At 32.7% G+C, this 21,549-nt stretch overlaps 2 long non-coding RNA genes across 2 annotated transcripts in view; both read left to right on the top strand.

The window, feature by feature from the left end:
- The window catches only part of LOC108662221 (uncharacterized), a 67,825-nt gene that overhangs the window by 37,367 nt on the left and 8,909 nt on the right, over window positions 1-21,549 (top strand). The window lies entirely within an intron of this gene.
- On the top strand, window positions 7,581-9,399 carry LOC148764653 (uncharacterized). Its single transcript, XR_016025096.1, has 3 exons — window positions 7,581-7,693; window positions 8,342-8,425; window positions 9,260-9,399. It is a non-coding gene; the product is annotated as an uncharacterized LOC148764653 (long non-coding RNA).

Here is a 21,549-nt window from a genome sequence, read left to right as displayed (position 1 = left end):
ATAAAGTTGGTCGAATGTGAATTGAGGCATAATAAGGAACTTTGGGAACCAAAGAGACAAGATAAAATTTTTAGAATAAAATATTATTTTATTAATGAAATAATATTAAAATATTAATATTTAGCCGGATGTCGAAATCAGACATGAAGAAAGATCATATGGTTGATCCAAGTAGGGGAAAAGATGTCAAGCCCGACTCTATAAAATACTTGTCATGACATACATGTGATGGATAGCATGTTTGCATGTTAGGAGAGTCCCGAAAAAAAATTACAAAAGCCGATATTGTACCTAGAGGTACAACAAAGTTGATTTAAGCCTCGAACTAGATCAAATAGAGAATTTAAGATGAAATTAAGAATATCAAAGTCCCAGAATGGTTTAATATGGTGATTTGGAGTTCGAGGATCAATTTGGAGTCAAACCGAAATTTTCACTATCTAGGGGTAAAATGGTCATTTGCCACTTAAGGACAAAATGGAAATTTTTAAAAAAGATTTTTGGCCCCATTTGACTTATTGGAGTATGATTTGAGGATTAAGAAGTGAAAAATTTATTCTTGGTATTTTTTAGAGCATAGGGGTAAAATGGTAATTTTACCACCCTAGGGGCAAAACAGTCATTTTCCACCATCAGGACATTTGTCCAGCACATGGTCTTCCCTTATTCTCATTTTGACCATTGACTAATTGTGTGGTGGAGATAAAAAAGATTAAAATTTTTAAAGTTTTAAAAACGGGCCAATGACATGATGCCACATGTCATGCCTTTATTAATTTATTATTTTTCTTTTTAAAAGGCACAAAAATCAGCCCATCTTCCACCCCATGGCCGCCCAAACCAGCAAGAAGAGAGAGAAAACAAAAACAAAACCCTAGAGAGAGAAAATCAAAGAAAAAGTGTGAATTTTCAAGAAAATTAAGTGAAAAAGGTGAGATTTTTTCTATTAAGCTTGAGTTTTCTTATTCCCAAGCATTTCTCCTTATTTTTCATGATTAAATTGCATGTTTTCATGGTGATTTAGTGGCTGGTCATATGGGTCTAGAGAGAGAAAATTGTTGGATTGATTTGATTTTGATATATGTTAGTGTTTAGTGTTAGTTTAGCATGTTAGTAAACAAAATATGTAGAAAAACATTCATTTTTCCCATTACCTAGCCTTAGCTGAATTTTCAAGTCAATGGTGAGGAAGAATGTGATGTTATTTTAGGTTATTTGATTATGAAATCATGGTTTTTGATACGAAAATTAGTAAATTATGGAAAGAAAATCAAATAGGAAAAATTGTGACAATGATGCACCATTTTGGCTGAATTTTTCCAAGAAGGAATATGAATGTGGCTTTGCTGATTTTTGGGTTATTTGGCTGGACATTGGTGATTTGAAGCATTAGAAAAAGAAATGGGATTAATTGGAGCTAAATTGGATGCATATTTCAATTTATCGGGTAAAAGACCAAAATAGGTCAATACGGTGTTTAGGCAAAATTTAGACCTTTTGCATTTCATACCATGCATTAGTGATCCAAATTAGTTATTTCAATTTAAGGGCAACGTAGTAAATTCCTTGATTTTATACTGTGTCAAGGTGGTGTGCCCTTTGACAAAGGCAAGGAAATTACGCTTGGGGATCACTAAGCTGAGTACACTCGAAATTTGAACTTTTGAAACCTGTGAGTAAACCTATTATCGTTTGAAATATCTAGAGTAGTTTTTATTCAATTTTTTGATTTGTGAAAATTATTTTAAATGATGAATTTCTTGTTTTATGAGAAAAATACGAATTTATAAAATAAATGGAATTATAAAATAAATTGAAATTTTTATAAATTGATTTGAAAATAGAATGTTGGATTTGAAAATTTGAGTAATTGGAGACCATGTGATTTATTGTAAATTATTATTTGAATTAAATGGCTTGTGATAAATTGGCATGATTGGCTGAATTTATACTTGTGTTGAAAAATATGAATTGTCTGTTTTGCCTTGATAAATTGGTTAGTAATGTAATTGCCATGCAATGCCATTGAAATTTGATCAATTGGTGGATTAAAGATTAGCTACTGCAGTGGCAGTGTTCCGTGGATCAACCTATTAGAAGGGCACGATAAACTCCTTTATATTCTCACCTCAGTCGTAGAAGCGAGTACGGTATCTCTTGAGGTTGGCTTTTTGAGTGCACTTCACGTTAACCACCACTGAAGTGAGACTCAGTCAACGTCAAGGAACGGCTGCTTTTTTTTTTTTAAAATAAAAACAAGCTTTATGATTATATAAAATTTTTCACAGCCTTGGCGGACTCGGTTGAATACCCCTGGTCCAAGTGTCCCCAAGTACAGGATTTGGCATGAGCCAAGTTTTGAGAAATTCACGAGCCATATTGATTATTTGGTTGAAATGAATATTCGTGTTGTAAGAAATTTGTTGAAATGAATTATTTTTAATTGTCTCCCTTTACTTGCCTTTGGATTATTTAGATGGTGTTTGTTTACTCACTGAGATTTTATAATCTCACCCTTTTTTTTTTATCCCATCATTTCAGGCCGGGTTAGCCTGTAGATAGCAGACATCGTCGAGAACTATAATTGGCCATACTACTTCAAAAACTATAGGTTTACTATCTTTACTACTTTTGTTCATTTGTGGGCCCACGTAGCACTGTAAATTAAATTTCATACTTTGGTTTTTCGTATTATAGTTTGTATAAATATATTTAACTTTTACGCTACTAAAAATTATTTTCAGAATACTCTATAAATATTAATTTGTAAGAAATAGAATATTTTGTCGAATATTTTTATTTTATTTAAATGGTTATAATTCCATTTTAAATCACATTTTAGACATTCAAATTTAATTTCGATTTCGAAATATGCATTTCTCGCTTAAGTACTACATTTTGGTCGAACTTGAAATTTTTGATGAAAAATGACCAAAATGCCCATGTGAAGTGAAATTTATTTTTCCACTGTTTTAAATCGAAAAAAGGCTTAAAAGCCTTTAAAATACGACATTTGCCAACGATTAACCACAGGGGAGATAATAAACTGATATGAAAGCCTTGCGAGGTCTTGATATGGTATTCGGGAGATGAGTGCCTATTGAGAAATCGCGGCTGTTGTCACGGACTCAAGGATGGTTCCGGGTCGTGACACCACTATCACATAAACCCCCTGAAGTGGGCTGCAAACAAAGGGCAACCCACTTACCCAATAAAAACCCTTTTTCTTTATTTATTTTCTTTTTAGTTATTTTTATTTATTATTTATTTTATTTCTCTACATTAATCTTTATTTATTTTCTTTTTGCAGTTAAAAAAAATTCTTCTTAGCAGTGAGAATGAGGAAGATGACAATAAAAACGAGGAGGAGGACTAGCGCGTCACCATATTCATCCAATCATTAGGGGAGTATTCTTTACCTTTTTTATTTTTTCTAACATTGAGGACAATGTTAAGTTTAAGTTTAGAGGGTGGATTTATTTTTCTGGTGAAAAATATTTTATGAAAGTTTTAGATTTAATTATATTTGCTTTTTTATCTAGATTTATAAATAATTTAGGATTAGTTGGTAAATGAATTTATTATTTGTTCGAATTTTAGGAATCTAGAGTAAAGTTATGCCAATTTTTTCGATGATTTTTCTATCCAATAATGATAACCAGTTGTCTTGAATTCTTAACTTTTGGTGAATAAGGTTTTTATTTGGATTCATCTTAAATTCTTTTGCTAAGTATCATTACGAGGATGTGATTTCCAATATTTTGAGCACTATATCTTTTACTTTGAATTATTCTGAATATTTAAAGAAGATTGATATTGATGTAAATTTTAGATTATGTCATAAATTCTAGAATTTGCTTGATTTTCTCTCGAGGTGAATCTTAGGCAATACTTAGTTAGAGAGATGATTTAGGCCATTTTTAGACCATTTGAGCCTAAAAAGCCTACCTTGTCAAATTTTTATACCAAGTATACCCTTTTGAGCCTAATTTTACTTTTCTTTATTTAACTACATAATAATTGAGCATAGTCTTAAAATTAACTTTTCAATTTTGCAACCCTCACCCTTAAGCATGTATAATGTTTTAGGAAATATAGATTGAGCTAAATGTTGTAAAAGGTAGAAAGGTGATATTGATGTGAAAAAAAAAAAGAGTTCAAAATATTAACAATCACCCCATTACCTACAATACAAAGAAAATAAGTTTAAGGGTGTAAAATTTTGAAATTGTGTTAAAAAAAATGTGTTGAAAAAAAAAGTTCAAATGTGGAAGAAAAAGTGTACTTGGAGAAAGAGAATAAAGCTCCATATATAGGTCCTAAAGTAATTATGTGCTTAGGGTGATTTGAGCCACATTAATATCCTTTATCATACCTTGACCCTAGCCATATATTACAAGCCAATTAAAGTCCTATTGATTCCTACCTTGGTGTTAGTCTACATTAGTGGGGAGAGAGAGATAAAAAGTAAACATATGGAATTCTAGTACTAATTTGATATTTGTGTTAGCATAAACTCATCTAGATATCATGATATTCTTAGTAAAAGACTACACACACACATGAAAATCCATTCTAGAATATGCTTGCATTGTAATTGAAACATGAATTTGAATGAGGCTTATATTTTTCCTTCAGTTAATGATTGATAGACATACTTTTGAGAAAATTATAGGGGATCATTGAGTTGGTGCACTTTATCTCTAGTAGTAGTAGTAGTAGTAGTAATAGTAACAGTAGTAGTAATAATTATATTTATTTTAGTTTTCATTAACTAAATTTGATTTTCATAAGTTAGTTTCTTTTTTATATTTTGCTCGAGAACTAGCAAAATATTAAGTTTGGGGGTACGATAACTCTATGATATAAAGTTATTTGGGCTTAATTTTGATAATAATTTAACAAAGTTCTTGTAGTAATGCATAAAAATTAGTAAGTTTTATTTAATTATTTTAAATTAGTTATTTTAGGTGAGTCAATCTAATCTTAGTTAATTTTATGCTTAATTTAATATTAATGTGGTTAAGATAGGTTGTTATTGATTTATTTATGCTTTTGCAGGTGTTTGATGAAAGAAGAATTTTAATGGAAGAAGGAGAGCAATTTCAAAGTGTAGGCTTCCATTGCATATGTTTCGGTATTTTAGATATAACTATCTCTACAAAGCTTCAAATGAGATGATTCTTAAACCATTGGAAATATAAGAGAAAACTCTACAACTTTTATGTTTTCTACTTCACCCAGTTCGGCTTGGAAGGTGGTAAAAAATTTTGTCAAATTTGATGCACTGTAGTAGTCCTAGAGCAATTACAATTTCTGTTAATTAATTAGGCAAAGCTGCGACCCATATAGTCTGATGAGGAAATCCTAGCTTAAATTGACTTCTTTCTTCACTCAACTTGGCCTAGCTTCAAAGCCTTATAAAAATAACCTTTCGAAGGACTTTTTAAAAAGAGAATGAAACATTAGATTAACAGTTGAGAATCAAGCCAAAAAGTCATTAAAGCTGAGAAGAATGTGAAGGATTCAAGAAGATTTGAAAGATCAAGATTATAATTCTTGAGTTTTATCTTTTTTTATTATTCTTTTATTTTCTTAGTTTGTTTTTATTGTTTAAACTTTATTTGACAATGATGTGTAACTTGATGGGGAACTAAGTTTTTAAACTAAGATTATGATTGAACTCAATATGTAGTTTGATTTATTTATCTCTCTTTTGCTTATGTTTTACGAATTTAAGTTGTTTATGTTATCTTGTTCTAAATGCTTCTAATTGCCAGATCACAAATTAAATTGAATTGGAAATCCAGGTTAAACCTTGACGAAAGAGATTTAGGTAGATTTTAAATAGAATAACATATGATCGAATGCACTTAGTTGATTAGGTGGTTTGATTTGTATATAGGGTAGACATACACTTATAAGCAAAAAGACTAGTAAATAATTTAGGACTCTAGGTTAGTAACTTATTCCGTTAAACTGAGTCAAGGTGGTGAGACGTCCGGAAAAGGCAAAGGAATTACGCCTGAGGACTATTAGTCAGAGTTCACCCGAAATCTGAATTTTCGACACCTGTGAGTGGACTGCCTATCAAAATTGTTTTGGGAATATGACTGTTTTGAACAAAGTGTTTGAATGATTTTATGAAATTTTTCATGAAAATGAATGCCTTGGGAACAAGCTTTTGAGAAAAGGTTTATGTTATGAAATGTGGTTATTATGGATTTCTATGTGGCTGCATTATGTTGATATACATATATGCTTGAATATAATGTTGTGTAATTATGTTGACTCGGCTATGTGCGAGTAGGGAGTGTGCATAAGCCGAGGATGACCCGGTTATGTGCGAGTAGGGAGTGCGCATAATCCGGTGATGACCCAGCCATGTGCGAGTAGGGAGTGCGCATGAGCTGGTGATGATGATGATGGGTTGGTGAGATGATGATGATGGGTATATACGTATATATATATACATATGTAAATGTGTGTGATATAGCAAATTGATGGACAATGATTTATGGTTGTAATGTACGTAAAATTTGACACATTATACTTTGAGAATTTTCATGAATGTTAGGTTGATTTTATTAGTTTAGCAGGATAGCTTTTGTTGAGTGAGGAAAAATGTTTCTCTTGTTGCTTTGTTTTCACTACATCGAAATTCATGCTCGCTGTAGCGAACAACTCTGGGGTTTGGAGGGGTTTTAAATAGGAATGAACTAAATTGCATTGTTTGAAACAAGTGCATCATGATTTTAAATTTTTCCTAATTGTTGCTTGTTCCCTTCCTTGTTCACTCACTGGGTTTATACTCACCATTTTCAAATTCATGTTTTCAGATCACGAGGTAGCCGATAATTAGGACGAGGTGTCCTTGTAGATCTGTGTACATCTTCTGGTAGGTGTCTCGGCATTCAGTAGCTGTATATCTGTAAAGCCCGACCTTATAAAATACTATTCATGACATACATGTGATGATAGCATGATTGCATGCTAGGAGAGTCCCGAAAAATTTACAAAAGTCGGTATTGTACCTAGAGGTACAACAAAGTTTATTTAATCCTCGAACTAGATCAAATAGGAATTTTAAGGTGAGATTAAGAGTTTCACAGTTCATGGATGACTTAAAATGGTAATTTGGAGTTTGAGGATCAATTTGGAGTCAAATCGAAATTTTCACTAACTAGGGGCAAAATGGTCATTTGCCACCTGGGGACAAAATGGGAATTTTAGAAAAGATTTTTTTGACCCCATTTGACTTATTAGAGTATAATTTGACTTATTGAAGTATGATTTGAGGTTTAGAAGTGAAAAATTTTAATTTCGGTATAATTTTGAGTATAGGGGTAAAATGGTAATTTTGCCACCTCAGGGGCAAAATTGTAATTTTTCACCACCAGGATATTTTTTCCAGCACATGGTCTTCCTTGTCTTCATCTTTGACCCTTGACTAAACATGTGGTGGAGATAAAATGTTTAAATTTTTAAAATTTTAAAAACGGGCCAATGACATGATGCCATGTGTCATGCCTTTATTAATTTATTATTTTCCATTTTAAAAGGCACAAAATCAGCCCAGCTTCCACCCCATGGCCGGCCAAACCAGCAAGAAGAGAGAGAAAACAAAAACAAAACCCTAGAGAGAGAAAATCAAAGAAAAAGTGTGAATTTTCAAGGAAATTAAGTGAAAAAGGTGAGTTTTTTCTATTAAGCTTGAGTTTTCTTATTCCCAAGCATTTCTCTTTATTTTCCATGATTAAATTACATGTTTTCATGATGAATTAAATTCTGGAAAAATGGGTTAGGAGAGAGAAAGTTGTTGGATTTATTTGATTTTAATTTATGTTAGTGTTTTTAGTTAGTTTAGCATATTTAGAAACAAAACAACAAGAAAAGAATTTATTTTCTCCCCCAACCATTAATGGCTGAATTTACCATGTAGTGAGTGAGGATGAGTTTGATTTTATTCTAGGAGAATTGGTTAAGGAATGATGAATTATGAGCCTAGAAATATAATGGGAATTTTCGGAGCAAAAATACGAATTTTTACCCACTAGGGGTATTTTCGTAATTTGCTGTTGGGACTGATAATTTGCACCACACTGAGGGACATTAAGTTAATTTGGGTGCAATTGAGGTATAGAAACTGAAAAGAATTAAATTGGAGTTTAAACGGACCCGTTAGGAATTTAGTCGGGTGATAAGACGAATTAGGCCAATACCGGGTTTAGATAGTTACCAGTGCATTTTTGCATTCCATATCATGCATTGGTAGTCTAAATTAGTTTAATTTTGATTTAGTACCAACTTGGTGAAACTCTCGATTTTGTACTGTGTCAAGGTGGTGAGTCCTCCGATAAAGGCAAGGAAATTGCATCTGAGGACCAGTAGACAGAGTGCTTCAAAAGTCTGCATTCTAGACATTGTGAGTAAACTTACTGTCATTTTAATTATCTAGGGTGGTTTTTAAATGCTTTCATGAATTCTATGGAAAAAGAAACTTAAAAAGATAAATTTTCATGTTTTATGAATAAATGAGTTTCAATGAAATTAAATTATAAATTGTTTTGAAATTAATAGTGATTTGAAAAATAGAGTACACGGAGACTGTTAATTGTGGCAATTTGATTGTTTAAATTAACTGGCTTATGATAAATCGAGCATGATTGGCTAGTTGGCAATTGTATTGAAATGCGAATTGTTTGGTTACCTTGAAAAACTACGAATTACAAAATTGCCATATCATGTTATTGAGTTTTATTATATGGTGGATTATATATTAATTAATCACTGCAGTAGGGGGTTTCTGTGGACCAGCCTTTTAGAGGGGCACGGTAAACCCCATTATATTCTTACCTCGAACGGAGAGGAGCGTAGGGTATCTCCTGGGGTAAAGTTTAGGGTTCACTTCACGCTAAACCACCACGTGAGGGGGAACTCAGCCAACGTCAAGGAACGGCTATGTTTTCAAAACAAAAACATGATTTATGTGAAATGTGAATTTTAATAGCCTTGGCGGTCTCGGTAGGATGCCTCGGCCAAGGTGTCCCCGAGAATGGATTTATGGCACAAGCCTAGATTTTTATGAGATTCATAAGCCTTTTTACGTATTTTGAACGAGATGTGTTCTAATTGTATAACCCAGTATATGATGATTTACTTTATTGTCTCCATGTACTCAACTCTAGATGTTTATGATGATGTTTGTTTACTCATTGGGATTTTATAATCTCACCACCCTCCTTTCCACCAATTTCAGGTTCAATATAGACTGTAGATAGCTGATCTCATCGAGGACTACAGTGGGATCTGCATTTTCCAAACCGTAGGTTCACAGTCCTCTTTACTTTTGTTTATTCGGGGGCACTCTTGTTATTGTAAATTAAATTAAATTTTTTGGTTTACTGTATTTAAGTATGTATAAATTTATTTAACTTTTACGTTATAAAAATTATTCACGTATAACTCTATAAATATTGTTTTATAAGAAAATAGAATATTTTACTTAATATTTCTTTTATTTTCTTATTATATTCAAATAACCATAATTTCGTTTTAAATGAAGATTTTAGACTTTTAAACTCATTTTGAATATGAATTGTGTGTTTTGTACTTGTATATTACGTTTTAGCCAGTTTTAAAATTTTTGAGAAAAATGACCAAAATACCCTTGTGAGACGAAAAATTAATATTTTATTTGTTTAAAGTTGGAAACAGCTTAAAATATTTTAGAACACGATATTTGACAATGGTTGCTCACAAGGGAACAGAGAAACTGATAGTAAAGCCTTGCGGGGTTTCGGGTTGATATTCCGGGCAATAAGTGTCTACCGGGACACCTCGGCGGTTGTCACGGGCTCGAGGGGAGTACCGGGTCGTGACAATATCCATCCGAGTCACTCCGCTGGAGGTCGAGTATTATTTTGTTATGTATAGATGAACTTAATGTAAATTTTAAAAGAGTAATGCCAGTACGAGTTGGCAATGTATATCACTATTTTGACTCAAAGTCATGAAATAGGACTTAGTGATAATAAATAGAATCATAAGTAAGATAAATAATAGGCTTGCTTGGGTTTAGTGGATTACGTCCATTGGACGCATGCGCCGGTCATGACCCAAAATTTGGGTCGTGACACTCATCTTGTAAATCATCAATATAAATATTACAGAGGGTGAGGATACCTCAGTTTCATCATCTTGTGCCATCAAGCAGAGGTTTGCTCTTTCCTCAAATTTTTCATTTTCAGTTTTAGAGCTTGATGTGTCACTGTCCGACCATGCAATTGCCACCATTGCTTTCTTGGATTTCTTATTTTTCTTTGGAGTCTCATCTTTCGGCAATGGACACTCGGACTTGAAGTGTTTAGGTTTCTAGCACTCGTAACAGATCATCTCCTCTTTTTTGTTGGAGTCACTTTTGTTTCTGATTTTCCATGAAGCACCTTGATCTTTTCTAAATCCTTGTCTAGCTAGTCTCTGGTTTCTTCTGCCCATAAGCTTTCTGAATTTTCTTGCAACCAGAGCTAACTCTTCATCATCATCACATGACAACTCTTCTAGCTCTTCTTCAAGGATGCTGGCTTTAAGAGTAATGCTCTCTTTCTTTTCCTTTGCTTCCCTTCTATCTTCTTCTTCTTCCTCTTTAAGCTCCAGATCATGAGTAAGGAGAGAACCACAAATCTCATCTAAGGTAATAACATTTAGGTCCTTGGCCTCTCGGATTGCAGTCACTTTAAGCTTCCAATTTTTTTGTAGGCTTCTAAGAAGTCTTTCAACTATTTCATGCTCAGGTATTGGTTTGCCTAGCTGACTCAATTTATTTGTAATGTTTGTAAATCTATCTAGCATGCTAGTGATGTGTTCACCAGGCTCCATTTTGAACATTTCTTAGTTATGTGTCAAGAGGGCTATTTTGAACTCCTTGACTTGAGAAGTCACTTCATGGATTATTCTAAGTTTATCCCACACTTGCTTAGCTGTTGTACAGCTTGAGACTTTGTTGAATTCAGTGGGGGTCTGGGCATAATGCAATGTATTGATGGCTTTAAAATTTGTTTGAACTTTCTTAGTTTCAGCCTTGGTCCATTCAGACCTTAGCTTACGCATCAACTCATTTGTTACTACATTCAAAGTTGAGGGAATAAAGGGTCCATTAGTTATGATGTCCCACATTTCATAATCTATAGCTCTAATGTAAATTGACATCTTAGTGCTCCAATAAGGATAGTTGAGCCATCAAACAGAGGTGGTCTGTTTGTTGATTGTCGCTCATCAACTATAGATTTTTGAAGAGCCATTTGGATCCTCCCAAAGGGTTTTAGACCTTAAGAATAGGGAACTAGCTCTGATACCACTTGTTGGTCCCAATAATATGTGTTAGAGGGGGGTGAATAGCACAATTTGGCTCTTTCAAATATTGTCTCAAAGTCAAGATAAGGGTGAGACAAATGAAGGAAAGAAAATGAAACAAAACAGAGTAAAAAGGACAGTAGAATTTAGAGTGGTTCAGTCCAAGACCTACATCCACTACCTTGATTATCTAATCAAGGATTTTCCAAACAATCCACTAGAAACCGGTGAAATTAACAAGCTTTCACCAAACTTTACAATGGCTTTTATTAGGCTCAGCCAAAACCATTTACACTAGTTTTTCCTAGGCTCAACTATAACCAAACACCTAACTTTTGAAGGCTAAGTTAAAACCTTAACACTTTCAAGCAATCCTAGCTTGAAACAATCACTTAGAGTGACTCCCTCACTCTAAGAATACAAGAAGAGAAGTAGAAGAAAGTACCTATGATCACAAATTGATTTAAATTGTACAAGGTTGAGTGCAGAATATAAATACAAATGATGGGCGTTTAAGTGTAGTGAGGTGGAGAGAAAATTTTCTAGTTTTTCAGCTCTTAATGACTCAAATCTCTTCCAAAACTTCTAAGAAATGGTTTCTTACTATTGGAAGACCCTTTTATACTTAGAGAAACATCTCTAATGGGAGTTTGACAGTTTTTTAGCCGTTGGAGACAATTGGGAGTCTGTTCTACCAGTTACTCTGTCTTTTAGTGCAGATTTCAAACTTACAGGTAGAATGCTCTTAGTTGACTAACTGATATCTTAGTCGACTAAGCTGTCTCTGTTTTCTGCTCCCTGTATTTGGCAACTCTTGCAGTGTACACTTAGTCGACTAACCCATTTCTTAGTCGACTAAGTTGGTTCTGTCTTGAGGTCCAAATTTTGGTAGTAGCTTCTTAGTCGACTAACCCTTATATTGGTCAACTAAGTTGGTTCTGTTTCTCACTATTCTTTAGCCCGCCATTTCTCCAATTTAAATTTTAGTCAACCGACATTCTTCATTATTCAACTAAAGACTTTCCTCTTAGTTGATCAATCACTTGTCTTCATTTTCATGATGCTTGATATATACATTTGAAAGGTTGATTTATTATTTCCATATGACTTTTTGTTTTACACACTTAGATAGAAATGTTAGACACAAATGAAATGGGAATGTTTTATTATCATCAAAAACTAATGGAGCCAACAGTGTAATCTGATGTGAACTCTTATATTTGATTATGTATATCTATATTTGGATGTAGATTAGATTGGATTAAGATTAAGATTTAATCCATCCAAATTAAATCCTTTAAGTATTATCTTTATCTCGTAAATTCTATCTAAATAAGAGGCTATTAGCATATTAATAAGCCCTTCACTTCATTTGTAAACTCACTCTCAAATAAGATCTTCTTGCTCCCTCTAAATACTTTCTTTCATGGTTGTTCTTCCAAGTTATATTTCATAGCATGTTATCAGCACAATCCTTTAATATTTCAAGCTTTAGTATCATTTAGTTTTCATCGTTATCTCAAAGTTGAATTTTAATTTTCTTCAATTTTCAACATCATGATCACAGTTGTTCTTTTAAGCTATATTTTATAACACGTTATCAGCACAATCCTCTAATCTTTCAAACTTTAGTATCATTTAGTTTTCATCATTATCTCAAAGTCGAAGTTCAATTTTCTTTAATTTTCAACATCATCTCAAAGTCGAAATTGAAGTTCTTTTAGGCTTCAAAAGGATTTCAATGGTTGATTTTTGATTTTTGGTTTTAGCAAATCAAGTAAGTAACTTGATATCTCTTAATTGTTTTAATCCTTAAAAATTAACTTAAATGTGAATTTCCTATCATGTCGTGTATAATATATTTTGTTTCTTGATTTATTAAAATGGAATGTGAACTTGCTATCATGTAGTATGTATCATTTTTTCCCTTGATTTATTAAATCAAATTGAACACGTGAACATATATAATTATATATTATCTCTTTATTTTGGTATTGGAATATGATTTGCTCAATATATAATTTATTTGTTAAATTCTGACTATGATTTTGCTCAACATATATAGATCTATCTTTGATATTATGAGATTTTGCATAAGACATTTTTGAATTAAACATATGAAATTGACTTTGTATGATATCTGAATTTGTAGGACATTTATTTTTGTAACAAGTGAAAAATACTATAGTTGGATAATCTGAAATACGTTTTGTTTTGGATTTAATGTCTTTCTATGGTTGCACAAAACAACAAGCTACTAATGTAAAATCATGAACTTCGTCCATTTCCTGAAGTGAATGTGACATAATTTAATAATTATGGTCGTGGATGTGGAAGAGGTAGATGGATACCTTTACCCACAAAAAGTGGATGCATACTTTAACCCATAAAAAGTGAATTAATACTCTTTTCCCACCAAAAATAGATGAGTAGTGAAGAAATATACGAAAAATACAAAAGTGGACTGAATAAAAAGAATATTAAAAATGTTTGTCATCAATATGGCAGGAAAGGCCATTGGTCGTGTACTTGTCGTACATCGAAACATCTTATTAAACTTTATCAAGCATTACAGAAAGCTAAAAGAGAAAAAATATCAAAAAAAATTTGTTTAAGATGATCGTTTTTCTTGTTAACCCTAAAAGAGGAATTGATCTTGCAATTAGTGATTAAAATATTCAAAAATGAAATTTCTTAATACTTTATTGGTATGTTTTAATATAACTTTATTATAAAGATGTTTTTATATGTTCTCATTATATTGAAATGATATGTTCTTGTTATGTGCTTTAATAACAAATTCTATATTTAATGTTATCTTATGTTAACTTGCAAGTTTCTTAATATATATGTTATTTTAAACATGAATATTCATCTAATTGGATCCAAGATCAATGATATAGATATAGGTCTAACAAATAGTGTTACAACACACTATATTTGAAGACAAGAAATATTTTTCTTAATTGACAATGGAAGAAACCAATGTCAATGCAATATGTAGTAGTACAAGATTAATTGAAGACTCTGGAAGAGCCAATATTTTACTACTAGGAGGAACAAAGTTTATAATAAAAGATGTATTATTTTTTAGTAAGTTTCAAAAAAAATTATTAAGTTTTAAAAATATTCATTAGAATAGATATCATATTGAAACAGCAAATGAAAGAGACATTTAATACTTTTATATTACATCTATTATCTTGAGTAAGAAGTGTATTGGAAAAATTACCCATTTTATCCTCTAGATTATACTACACAAAAATTAGAATGATTGAAACTCATGTTATATTGAACTAGAAGTTTACTAATAATTTTAATATATGACATGACAGATTGGCCATCTCGGATCAATAATGATGTGAAAAATTATTAAAAATTCATGTGGTCATCTATTGAAAAACTAGAAGATTTTTCAATCTAATGAATTCTCATATGCTACTTGCTCTCAAGGTAAATTAATTATGAAACCATTGTTGGCTCCATTAGTTTTTGATGATAATAAAACATTCCCATTTATTTGTATCTAATACCTTTACTTGAGTGTGCAGGAAATTAATATATGAAATTAATTTCTTAACTCTTCAAAGAGTATCTTTGAAAGAAAAACAGGAATAAAATCAATAAGATGTAACTAAATAATAAGGAGGAAGCTTGCTGGTTAAACAAGGAAGAACATTGGTTGACCAAAAATTCAAATTGGAGCAATGGCGAGTTGAAGAATTTGAGAAACAGAACTAACTTAGTCAACCAAGTCAGTCGATTAAATGCCCTCTACCAAAATCTGCAAACCAGGAATAGAATCAACTTAGTCAACCAAGTTAGTCAACTAAGAGCTCTCTATCTGCAATTTGAACCAGAGCACTACAAGATAGATTAACGGCTAGAACTCATCCTCAACTGTTTCCAATGGATATAAACTACCAAACTGCCATCAGAGTTGCACCTCCAAGTATGAAAGGGTCTTCCAACAATGAGAAACAAGTTTTTTTTTAAGGCTTGAATGAGATTTGAGCTATAGAAAGTTGAAAATCCAGAAAAGCTTCACTGAACTTGTCTGCACTTTAACGCCTACTCTTTGCATCTGTGATTAGCACTCAATCTTGTACCAATCAGATCATCCAGTGATCGTAGGTACTTTCTTTTACCACTTTTTCTTGTATACTTACAGTGAGGGAGTCACTCTAAGGGGTTGTTCAAGCTTGGGAAAGCTTGAATGTTATAGGTTGTGGTTGAGCCTTGAAAAACCACTTTGGATTTTAGTTTAGCTCGGAAAAAGTAGTGTAAAGGTTGTGGCTGAGCCTACGAAAAGCCATTGTAAAAGCTTGGTAGAAGCTTGTGAATTCCACTGTTTTAGTGATTTGGTTTGGAAAATCTATAGTTGGATAATCAAGGTAGTGGATGTAGGTCTTGGATCGAACCACTATAAATTGTTGTCCATTGTCTACTCTGTTTTTATTTTCTTTGTTCTGAAAATTAGTTCCACACCTTATCAAAAGCCAATTTGTGCTATTCACTCCCCCTCTAGCACATATCAACGGGTCCAATAATTGGTATCAGAGCTAATTTCCTGTTTTTAAGGCTTAACATCCTTTGGGAGGATCCAAATGGCTCAACAAAAAACCATAGTTACTGAGGGACAATCAACAAACAAACCACCTCTGTTTGATGGCTCTAATTACCCTTATTGGAGCACTAGAATGTCAATTTATATTAGGGCTATAGATTATGAAATGTAGGATGTCATAACTGATGGATCCTTTATGCCCTCAACCGTGAATGTAGTTACAAATGAGTTGATGCCCAAGCCAAGTTCTGAATGGATTGAGGCTGAAACTAAGAAAGTTCAAATAAACTTTAAGGCCATTAACACATTACATTGTGCCTTGACCCCCACTGAATTTAACAAAGTCTCAAGCTGTACAACAACTAAACAAGTGTGGAAAAAATTTAGAATAATCCATGAAGGGACTTCTCAAGTAAAGGAGTCCAAAATTGCTCTCTTAACACATAGTTATGAAATGTTCAAAATGGAGCCTGGTGAAGACATCACCAGCATGTTTGATAGGTTTATAAATATTACAAATAAATTAAGTCAGCTAGGCAAGCTTATCCCTGAACATGAATTAGTTAAGAGACTACTTAGATGCCTACTAAAATCCTGAAAACCAAAAGTGATTGCCATTAGAGAGACTAAAGATTTGAACATCATCACTCTCGATGAGATATGTGGTTCTCTTCTCACTCATAAGCTGAAGCTCAAGGAAGAAGAAGAAGAAGACCAAAGAGAAGCAAAGGAAAAGAAAAAGAGTATTGCACTTAAAGCTAGCATTCTTGAAAAAGAGCTAGAAGAGCTTTCCTATGATGATGATGAAGATTTAGCTCTAGTTGCAAGAAATTTCAGAAAACTAATGAGCAGAAGAAATCGAAGGCTAACTAGAAGAGGTTTCAGGAAAGACCAAGGTGCTTCATGGAAAATAAGGAACAAAAATGATTCCAACAAAATGGAGGAGATGATCTGCTATGAATGCAAGAAACCTTGTCACTTCAAGTCTAAGTGTCCATTGTTGAAAGATGAAACCCCTAAGAAAAATAAGAGATTCAAGAAAACAATGGTGGCTGCTGCATGGTCGGACAGTGACACATCAAGCTCTGAAACTAATGATGAAAAATTTGAGGAAAGAGTAAACATCTATTTAATGGCACAAGAGGATGAATCAGAGGTATCCTTATCCCCCTGCATTAATTCTTATGATGATTTACAGGATGAATATGAATGCCTTTACGATGAATTTGAAAAACTTTTTTCTAAATACAAATCATTGAAGAAAAAGGCTACATTACTTGAAAATGATTTGGAATAGATCAAACAAGAGTTCACCTCTGTTTTTGAGCAAAGAAATATTTTGCAAGTTGAGTTAGAACAATCAAAAATAGACTTTGAGTTTTTAAAACAAGAGTTGGAAAATAAGTCTGAAGCCTTGCAAATAACTTTTGATGAAAACACAGCGCTTAAATGTTTGAAAAATGAATCTTCAAAAAGATATGCATACCACAACAAATATTCAGCTAAAGCATTACCTAGATGTTATAATTGTGGTAAACCTGGTCATTTGTCATGTGATTGTTTTAAGAAAAGAAAAGTGCAAAAAGTTAAGAAAATTTGGGTTCCTAAGGGATCCTTTGCTGCAACTAACACTTAAAGGCCCATCAAAGTATGGGTACCTATAAAGAAAAACTGAAATTCTGTTTTGTAGGTTGAGTTGGACTTAAAAGAGACATGTTCAAGAGCTCAACGCAAGAAGAAACAGCCCTGGTACTTGGATAGTGGCTGTTCACGGCACATGACAGGACATGAAATGCTGTTTGCTCAGTTGGATAAGAGAAAGGGAGGAACCGTATCCTTTGGAGATGATTCAAAATGCAGAATACATTGTATAGGTACGGTTGGTAAGAGTTCCCAAACTCAAATTAGTCATGTGTTGCTAGTTAAAGGCTTAAAGCATAATGTACTAAGTATTAGTCAATTATGTGATAAAAGATTTAAAGTATGTTTTGATTCAACTAAGTGTGAAGTGATTGATATAAGTACAAATTAAATCTCATTTATAGGAAAAAGGTTGAAGAACATGTATGTAATTTTTCTTGAAGACCTTGATGTGAATAGTGAAGAATGTCTTATTGCAAATGCTGAGAATGATAGCTGGTTATGGCATAGAAGATTTGGACATGTGAGCATGCATACTATGTCTAAATTAATAAAGAAAAATCTTGTTGCTGGACTGTCAGAATTGAAATTTAAAAAAGATAAGATATGTGATTCTTCCCAATTAGGAAAACAAGTTAGAACATCCTTTAAGGCTAAAAAAATAGTGTCAACATCGAGACCTCTTGAATTGTTGCACATTGATCTATTTGGTCCAATAAGCACAACTAGCTTAGGAGGTAAATCTTATGGCTTTGTAATAGTTGATGACTATTCTAGATATACTTGGGTATACTTCCTTGCTCATAAGAATGATGCTCTACAAGCATTCTTAAGTTATTGTAAGAAAGTAGAAAATGAAAAAGGACTAGCCATAGTTAGCATAAGGAGTGACCATGGAGGAGAATTTGAGAATGATGAGTTTGAAAAATTTTGCAATGAAAAGGGGTTGGATCATAATTTTTTTACACCTAGAACACCCCAGCAAAATGGAGTTGTAGAGAGGAAAAATAGAACATTAAAAGAAATGGCTAAGACCATGTTATGTGAGAAAAACCTACCTAAATATCTTTGGGTTGACGCAATAAATACAACAGCTTATATTCTTAATAGAGTCTTAATAAGACCCTTAATTTCAAAGACTCCATATGAACTTTACAAAGGTAGGAAACCAAATATTTCTCACCTTAGGAGTTTTGTCTATAAATGCTTTGTATTGAACAATGAAAAACAGCCCTTAGGGAAGTTTGATGCGAAGAATGATGAAGCAATATTATTAGGATATGCATTAAACTCAAAGGCCTATAGAGTTTTTAACAAAAGGACCCTAACCGTTGAAGAATCAATCCATGTAGTTTTTTTTGAGTCAAATGCTTCACAAAAAGAAGTTCATGATGATGATGATGATATTGAAATCCTAAAAAAACAAATGGAGGAAATGAGCTTAGAGAACAATAAAAATAATGAAGAAAGCTCATCTAGAAGAGAAAATAAAACTCCATTTCTAGAAAATCTGCAAAGAGCAGAAAATCAGCATGATGATCTACCAAGGAGTTGGAGATTTGTAAGAGACCACCCACAAGACCAAATAATAGGTGACATTTCACAAAGAGTTAAGACTAGGAATGCAACTAGAGAAACTTGTGAGTTTTCAGCCTTTATATCTCAAATTGAACCTAAAAACTTTGAAAAAGCTGAAAAGGAGGAAAGTTGGATAATGGCCATGCAAGAAGAACTTGATCAATTCACTAGGAATGTCACGACCCGGAACTTCTCTCGGGCCTATGACAACCGCCTCGACGTTCCGATTGACATTCATTATCCAGAATGCCAATCGAAACCCCGCAAGGCAAACGAATCAGTTTCTTGCCTTTCCTATGAGCAATCGTTGTTAAATATTGAGTTTTAAGAAAATATAAACTATTTTAGATCGAAAACAATCAAAATAAAATTTTCGCCACATAGGGGTATTTTGGTCATTTTTACAAAAAAATTTTGAAACCTGATAAAGATACAACGTATGGTAGAAAAATATCCATTGCCGAATAAAAATAAATTTTTATAATCTAAATCATTCATTTAGAGTGAAAAGTTGGCTAATTAAACTAAATAAAAATATTTGATAATATATTTCATGTTTTTACAAAACAATTTTTATAGAACTATACATAAATAATTTTTGTAGCGTGAGAATGAAATAAATTCATACATACAATAATTTACAAAGTTATAATGTACAATTATAATTATAATGACAAGTGGCCCATAAATACACCCAGTATTGGTGATAGTAGCCTACTGTTTGTGGGATAGAGGGGTCAATTGGAATCCTCGACAAAATCGAATATCTACAAGCTACCACAGGCCTAAAATGTTTGGAAAGGAGGTGGGTGAGATTTTGGAATCCCAATGAGTAAACAGACATTATCATAAATATCTAAAGGCGAGTAAAATGGAGGTAAGTTTAAACAACAAATCACAAACCATTTCATAAGGTTTTCAATTTCTTTCTTAAACCATAAAACATTTGTAATTTACCAAAACAGTTGTCAAGGCTTATAACCTTTATTAAAAAACATGGCTCAAGCCAAAATCTAGTCCTCAAGGATACCTTGGTCGAGGCATCTAACCGAGTCCGCCAAGGTTGTTAAGATATTTGCATGTTAAACACATTCTAGTTTTGAAAACAAGTCGTTCCTTGGCGTTGGTTGAGTTACACATTCACGTGGGGGTTCAACGTGAAGTGAACTCTAACACTGCACCAGGAGTTACCCTCCTCGCCTCTACAACAGGAGTAACTATGAAACCAGGTTTACCGTGCCCCTCTAATAGGCAGTCCACCTATTTTACTTGTCACTGCAGTGACTAAACTCACCTATTTTAATAAAATTTCGACAGTATAGCGTGACTTTTATTTATTTATCCAGCCTGCATAGTAAAAGATAGCTTACATTCTATTCCCAATGCAATTATAAAATATAGCCACATATACTTATATATCATAAGCCATTCATAAGAAAATATATTTTTCAAGACAATTGGTAGCCTCCAATTACTCAATTTCATAATCAACACAATATATTTTTATTTGTCACATTTATTTCTGAAACATCAAAAATCCTGTTTTAATCTCATTTTCATTTCATAAAATACATAAAGAGCATTTAAAAATAAACTCTAGATAATTTACAATAATTATAGGTTTACTCACCATTTGTACAGATGAAATGCTTCCTAGGTGCCCCGATCACTATTGGTCGGGTACGACTTCCTTGCCTTTACTGAAAGGCTCTCCTTCTAGACGCATTGCAAAATTTACCCAATTCACCACATTGATGCTAAATCACTATATAATTGACTTAAATCCTATACTAATGCATGGTATGAAATGAAATAGCCTAAAATGGCTTAAACGCGGTATTAACCTATTTTTGGCATTTTACCCGATAAATTGCTAACGCGCTCCATTTTAGCTCTAAATCGTCCCATTCTCTCTCCAACATTTCTAACCATTAAATATCAGCCAATAACCTTCTAAAATCACCAAAATCAGTTCACTTTCCTCCTTCGAAAATTCAGCCAAAAATTAGACATTAATTCGGTAAATTTTCTACTTTGTTTTTCTATCACATTTAACCATCTTTCATCATTTTCTCTTCATTTCTCTTAGAATAAAAATCAGATCATCATCATTATACCTAATTGCAGATTCAGCCAAGGGTGGGTATTGTGAAAATTTAATGCTTTCTTGCCCAACTTAATTTCTAAACACATTTAACTAACTAAAACCATCAATTTAACTAAAAATCAAAACCTAAAAATTTCAATTTCTCCCCTCTTGAAATTCGGCCAGCCCTTGATGTCACTTTTAGATCTCTCTCCTCAAGCATGCTGAATGGAAACAAAGGCATAGGAAAGGTAGAAATCAAGCAAAAGTTGAAAAGTCTTATCGTTAGACGCGTAAACAAGCGAAAAACGCGAATCCCCTTTGA

Source organism: Theobroma cacao, chromosome 1, assembly GCF_053813885.1.
Source record: "Theobroma cacao isolate CCN51 chromosome 1, ASM5381388v1, whole genome shotgun sequence".
Taxonomy (NCBI): Eukaryota; Viridiplantae; Streptophyta; class Magnoliopsida; order Malvales; family Malvaceae; genus Theobroma; species Theobroma cacao.
The sequence above is the reverse complement of the archived record's forward strand: the minus strand, read 5'-3'. Positions and strand labels throughout refer to the sequence as shown.